Genomic DNA, 7,881 nt, shown 5'->3' with positions numbered 1-7,881 from the left:
AGTAAAATTCAGTGAATGTTTATGGCCAGAATGTTTTAAGCCAAAAAGAAGTGAGTGCATGAAATAAATGGTGCATCAAATTCAAATGGCACGTCCTTGAATTTGAAAAATATATCGGTCCACTCAAGTGTATCGAGTCATTTGAATTTGTTACACACGCACACGCACATACATAAACACACAAACACATATGTATCTTCTTTTCGATTTAAAATATTCTAACCATAAATATTCATTGACTTAGCAATGATTTTTACACTATTCACGTCTTCTGCTTACAAAATTTTAATGTACATATCGAACTTGGAATAATTTTCAGTTACACTATTTTATTCAGTTGCTAAACTCATCTGATCAATGAATGGAAGACAACACGCTTGCATAACTACTTTTAGATCTCTCACCATGTGTAACATACATGTCCGTGACTTCAAGATTATACATACAGATTATTTTATAATCAATGTATGTACCTTTATTATCGGATCACTCTTGTATTATCAGACTTTTCAACACATACAACATGTAAGTTGCTTACCGTTCTAAGTTGAATATAGATCAGATTTGTTGTAATAGCTTCCATAATAGCTTTACTGCCAGAGAAGTAGTAGATTATTAATAGAGATTATTAATAGAGAAAATGTCAACGATTTAACACACATAAAATTACAATAAAAATTAGTTGATTATAATTATAATTATTATTCTCAAAAATAGATTTTTTAAAATAAAAATTTGATTTTTTATCTATTTCGAATCCTCTTCAATAAGAAAGTAGTAACAGAACTTTACGATTTAGGAAAATATATTTGAATAAAATGATTTATTTTTTAAAGAAACAAAGAGATGGATAATTAAAAAAAAATACAAAGATATTGTGTAAATATATAATTAAATCTTCAAAACAGTTTAATCTTTTTTGTTAATTTTAAACTTAAGATGGGACTATTAGTTATTCTCTCTTGATCGATACATTGTATACCTTTATCTTTATTACAGATAATCGTGATATCTATTATTTAAAAATGTGTGATATAATCCTTTCTTTCAAAAGTATCTTTACAAATCTGAATATTAAGGCATGCTTGATGTTCAATGTACGTTCAACCGAGCAGAAATATTTACGCGATGAAAGCGGCAAGTGAAGATCTAGAGCTTTTTCAGACTACCCCGAGATTACTCTGCCAAGGGCGATAAACGTCGACCGCGATAAATCATCTGGTCGCGTACTGAGGCATTAATACGCGCGCGATTTCGCATAGCATCGGGACATTATTATGCCAGATAAAAAAGGCAGATAAAAGCGATTTTCGCCATCGCGTTGTTTTCTTATCGATTCATTCTATATTAAAGGGATCGTTTTTTGAAATGAAAATCCCACTATCTATAACATACTATTCTTTTTTGTTAGTTATTTTAGTTGTTATATGAATACTATTAAATCGTTAGAATATATAAAAAATTGTCATAAACTTTTTATATTTAATATGGTTTTGTCATAAAAAATGTTTATTACGATATTATTTACTGTTTATTATCATAATTTATTTAGTATTTGTTTTTATTATTATATGCAAAAAATATCTGTCAAAATAAAATAATTAAAACAGGATGACACATTTTGTCTCGAAAACATAATTTTATAAAATTATTTTGTAAAGATACTTGTCATTTTTCTGTAAATTATGTAAGCTATACATTACGTTTCGTGATTTAATATTAATGCTTGTGTCGACGACATAAACCGTCTATTTTCTACGTACATTTGTCTATATGCATATCCTACATACATTTATAAATTATACGTGATCGCTTATTCAGCTGATTCTATACATTTGATATGAAACTCCTATTTCAAACTCAAAATTTCCATTAATGAATTAGATAATCAATAATTTCCTAATTTTATGAAGAATTCAAGTCACAAACTTTTTGTATTTAATATGTTTTTGTTATAAAAAATGTTTATTATCATAATTATTATTTACTGTTTATTATCATAATTTATTTAGCGTTTTCATTATTATATACGTGAATATAATCAATTTAATAGATTTAATGAATTTAAATATTAAATCTTTCAATATTTAAACTTTAAAATAAATGTCTAAATATTTAACCTAATTATAAGAAAGAAGATTATGAGAATTTTTTTTCGCATTATTTATATTTCACGCGACAGAAAGCGTTTATGAAGGATCGTGATAAAGAAAATCTAAAATGTCGACACGGAGGAATAATATAGAGCACTTATCGCGAATCATTCATCATTAGTTATAATACTTTAGCGTGTCAACTTTCTCGCGCGAACATATTGCATATCTCAGTTGCAGAATAAATTACATATGTTTGAAAATAGTAATAAGTATCGTGACGACTGAAACATAAATTACATCAGAGATTATTAATTTTTTAAACGTTTTTACACACATTGAAAAATCGGAATTGTGTTTACAAATAATGAAATATTTACAATTATTAGCTTATATATTCAAGACTATGCTAAAATAAAAAACTGAATACAAATCATTATTACATGATATTATTTTATTAATATAACAGACCGATATATGCATATATGTGTAAAATGAAATGTGTGTACGTTTATCATTATTAGCTTATATTTAAGATAATATTAAAATAAAAAAACGCAAAACATTATATTATTTTATTAAATATAACAGACCAAATAATATTATAATATTATAATATTATTAATAAAATAATATCATAAATGTTTTGGGTTTAATCTCTTATTTTAATATTATCTTAAATTTGAGCTAATAATAGTAAACACACACATTTCATTATACAATGTATATACACAATATATATAGTACATCGTATCAAATATCACACAAGCAATTCTACATAACTGTATAAATCATGCGTTCTATCGTCACAATTCGATAGAAAGAAATAAGGAGAGGCAATTGTCATAAATTGTTTGCCATATAATCCGCCTTATAAGCAAAAGGACACACACGCACCAGTTGGTGATAACCAAAAAGCAGTAATCCGCGATGCTATCACGTTTTCACAGTAGCCACATTCGCGAAACCTCGAAGCGAACTCTAGAATAAGTTTCTTGTTCGCGGGTCACGCGGGAGCGAAAACTTGAGACCGCGTAAACTTTATTTTCCCCGTGAAATTGCGCCGACAGATATTGCCGCCCCTACATGAATCGCCGCCCTTTCGTGATTTCGCCGTACAGTTGAGAAGACTGAGATCTGTTATCGATCAAACATTGAGTTCGTGACGACAAATCTATGTATATGAAATAAACGTACTGTCATTTTTTAAAAGCAAGTTATTTTTTTCAGTTTAATATAATTTAGGATTTATATTGTATATCTATATTTATGATATAAGATTTCATTGGTTTAAGAATAATAATTCAATTAGTAAACAATTAAGCAAAAAATGGTTTTTATTATTATACTGAATGCCGGTATCAATTATTTAACAAAAATACATATAAACCAAGCGAAAGAGAATATTGTTTATTTTTTAAATATATTTTTCTTTATATTTAATTTCTCTATATTTAATTATCTACGATATTTAATTATCCGAGAAGTCCTTTCGAATTATAGTTTCGAACTTGATTGTTTAGAGTGGAATTCCTTTAGCACAAAAATTAATAACTTTTCTTTTAATTGCTATAAAAAATCACATCAATAAAATAGCGTGCTTAAACTAAAAAATAAGCTTTGACAAGAATGATAACTCTGGCAAGCGTGGAAATATTCCCGGGTTGCATGCTAAATTCTCGTCAAGCTCGTGATACGTATCATAAATGATACCTTACGCGACGTGGGGTAGGAAAAGCTCTTATCAACGAGAGACAGCATCCGGCGGGAAACGGCACGTCGTGCGCATTCAGATGACGCAGTCTGTTCTTAGATAGACGTGGACCGATGGCCAGAAGGAAATGATTGCATGATGCGAAAAGCCACTTTAAGGCGGCATATTAGGAGGATGTGTATGAAAGTATGAAGGTACCTGCCTACCTAGCTACCTACCTACCTACCTACCTACCTACCTACCTACCTACCTCTACAGTAACTCTCTCGGGCGCGAGATACCCATAACTTATCTTTGTGAGCTGCGGCCCGATGGGGGCGAGGATAAGTCGCGTACATGGCGAGAATGGCGCGAATGAAATAAATAAGAGTCAACGAGAAAAAGAGACAGAGAGAGAGAGAGGAGAGAGGGAGGGAGAGAAAGGATGAAGAAAGAGGGCGAAATGTTGGATAAAGAAAGGACGCGACGTGCGGTAAACGCGAGACGCAAGATGAAATGGAATTTCTGTCGGTTGGGTTAGATAAACAGCCGCAATTTCGTTCGCGCGACAGGAACCAACCCAAAAGACGACAACGCGACGCACGTTTTTACCCCATCTCTCCCCTCTCCCTCCAACCCTTCCTGCACGAGAATCTTCCCTTCTTCGCGGGGCTCTTATTTTCGGAGCTCACCGTTCCTTGTCCCGCTTAGAGTGCAACTTCTCGTACAATCCTCCGTGCTTTATCTTCCGTGATATCGTCGCTTTTATTGCGATCGACTCGACCAATCCTCCCTTTTCTCTTCCTTATTTTCTTTCTTCCTGCGTCCATGTATCGTTGCTTGATCCTGTCGCGACGCTGAAAAGTAGCGTAGCTACTGTACGCAGCGTTCTGTAACTGTATAGTGCATGTATTCTTTCTTTTCTCTGAAAATGCTAGCGACTTCGTGCTACCATTTGATATTTTCTTCTCATCTCCTTTAATCTTCTATATCCTTTTTTATTTTTTCCCTTTTTTGTGTTTTCTGCAGGTGCTTCCTGCATCGTTATTTTTATCCTTCTACATATAGCGATACTTTTTTACTCAATAGGATGTGCGCAATTGATTTTCAATTTCGTTTTTCGTATATTTGAAATTTTCACACGTTTTGTTCTCATGCTTGGTTTAATCTATATATGTACTCTTACATGTATATATATTCTGTGTATCACATTTTTCTATTTTATCTCTGCTACTTCTCTTATCCTGATTACATCCCGCTTTTGTAATTTTTCAGGAATATCTTGGGAATATTTCAGGAATACATGTGTATTTTTCTTTTCTATCTTTTTTTTTCTCATATAAAATCTGTTGATTGTTCATATTTTTTCATTTTTCTTTGCATTGATTTTAATTAAGTAACTTATATTTTTTTCTATTTTTTTTTTCCCTTAAATTTTCGCTTGAAATCACTTTACATGGTCTCTCATATAATCTTGGTTTACTCCTCTTTCTTATCTTCTGACGGTCTATTTTATGACTAATTATTCAGCTTTTCACCTTTTTTCATTCTTTTATCTTTAATGTTCTTGCAGCTTTACGTCTCTCTCATGCTTATCTTGTTGCCAATCGTACTTAGTCTTTTACTCGTCTCTCGTTATTCTCGTTTTCTGTCTTATCTCTTGATTTATGTGTGTTCTTCATTGATCTTTTTTCATTAATGAAATCTTGCTCTTCATTTCTTGCGTTTTTATGACTTTTACATTCTTATTTATTTCTTACATTCGTTTTCTCTCTTATACCTTATCAATGTTATTGATTAAATTTACCATAAATGAGTTATTGTGTATTTGGGAAATGTATAATGTGTGTGTGAAAGATTCAATCATTCAATATGCAATTATTTTAAAGCTTCTTTTACATATATCAAACGATTATATAGCTTGTTTTTCGACAAATTCTTATTTAACAATTGTCTGCACTTTTGCGAGATTTATCATGATGCTAAATAAAAGTATCTGTTATGAAACTCATAAAACACTGTCTTGTGCATTTACTCTCTATACTTTCTCATTATGAATTTGCATTAGTTTGACCGTATCTTTGACAGAAGCAAAAATATCGATATCTTCGAATGAATTTATATCTACGTGATTTGAGAATAACAAGTATAACATATATATATTGTCATTGGACTAGTCATTACTAGCTACAATAACCTGTTTTTCAGTAATTCTTATATTCTGAAGGCGCTTTAAATATTTTTGCATCTTATATCTTTCCTGTTCTTTACATGTGACACGTAATGTGTTCTCTCGCGATGCCGCTGGCGCCATCGCCGCTCTACATAAGCTTGTACTCATACCTTCTTCCTCCGTCTTCTACATCTACCTAGGATCGGAATTTCTTAGCGATTTACATCCCGCCGTGAACCGCTCTTAGCGACATCAAACATCGCGCGCATAGCTATGTCTTAGCTATGCCGCGACACATATGCAGTTTCAGTTTTTATTTCGACTGCATCACTATTTCTTTACATGTACGTGAGCGCACGTGAAAACCGTTGCTGTTTACTTGCGGTATTTGTCGCGGAATAACTGACAAACAACGGATCCCGCAGTTTCGTTATCTGGTACGCACAATGCAGCCAACAATAATTCCGCGTTTTATCTCAAAATGACTTGAATGATTGTATGAACAATTAGTTCCAAACTTAGAACGAAAAGAACTGACGAGATTGTATTTATTTAACTTTTTGTTTATTATTTATTTTATTTTACGTTACGTTATTTATTTTTGATTATTTATTTTATATTATTTTTTTTATTATGTGTTTTTTTATGAACTCTCTCATTGTCAAACATAGTGTAAATATATACATTTATAAGTATATATAAAATTATATACATATATATACAATTATATATAAAATTAAATATATACATATATAAGTAATTAGTATTTAAAGAGATATTTTGTATATTTTAATGTCAAAATAACATACAAAATGTCTCGCAAAATATTAATTCTTCTTGATGATTTTATATTGATACTTTTACATATAAATAACTAGAAAAATCGATTTATATAAATATATGATTTCATATAAAAATCTAGGGTATGATTTTACTTACAAAAAAATAAATTTATAAAAAAATAAATCTTGTTACAAATCTTCGTTATTTAATTTAAGAAAATTTTTTTTATCTTCAGAAAAGAGGGGATACAACTTTTCACATATATCCTAATGATATAACTTATTCTGTTTATCATATGAGACCTACATATATATAATTTCTATTATTTAATTTCATCAAACAGATTTTAGATGACTATTTCAAGTAGTAATTTTGAAATTTATCTGATAGACCTGAAAAAATTTATAAAATATAAGAAAACTTAACGTGTGCGCTTGTTTTTCGTGATAAAGCCGAGTAAAATTGACCTGCGAAAAATTTGAGCAAAGTGATGTTACCGTCCAATTTTCTTTCCACAACCTGAATGCAGATCTCGTGCAAGGCATTTGCGTATCCGGATGTTGGATATCATTTGATGTGTAGTGTCTACGTGTGAGATACTAGCTAAGATACATCGTATATCCGAGAAAAAGTTGGTAGATAAAGCGCAATCTCGTATGACTTCCGAGTAAACGTTGTGGCGCTCGTTTATGGGATCGTATTGTTCTTTATAGTACTTTCGTATAGTACGCTCGTTAAGTTTCTCTCACCTCCATATAAGTCGTTTATTTAACATTGTATTTGACATTACATGCATCACAAAATATTTCAAAGAGCCTCTCGATTGGATCGCTTCTCATCGAGAATTATTTTTTGTTATTTGAATATTAATAATGAGAGATGTGATACAGTACTCTTTGATTTTATTTCTTTTTGTATTTGTTTTTTAAGAGGTTCTTCGATTTTTTATAATTGGGATTCTATACAAAATAGCTCTTTACTTCAACATACAAAATTTTAAAACGCACCATGTAAAAATTTATTTAAATTTTCTATTAATAAGAGATAGAGAAGAAAAATTATTAATGAAAAGATTTTAAAAGAATTTTTAAAGAATTAATTTAAAAAGTTGAAAATTTAAGAGACCTTGGAAAATTATA

The sequence above is a fragment of the Anoplolepis gracilipes genome, chromosome 2 (assembly GCF_047496725.1).
Source record: "Anoplolepis gracilipes chromosome 2, ASM4749672v1, whole genome shotgun sequence".
Taxonomy (NCBI): Eukaryota; Metazoa; Arthropoda; class Insecta; order Hymenoptera; family Formicidae; genus Anoplolepis; species Anoplolepis gracilipes.
This window is presented reverse-complemented; position numbering follows the sequence as displayed.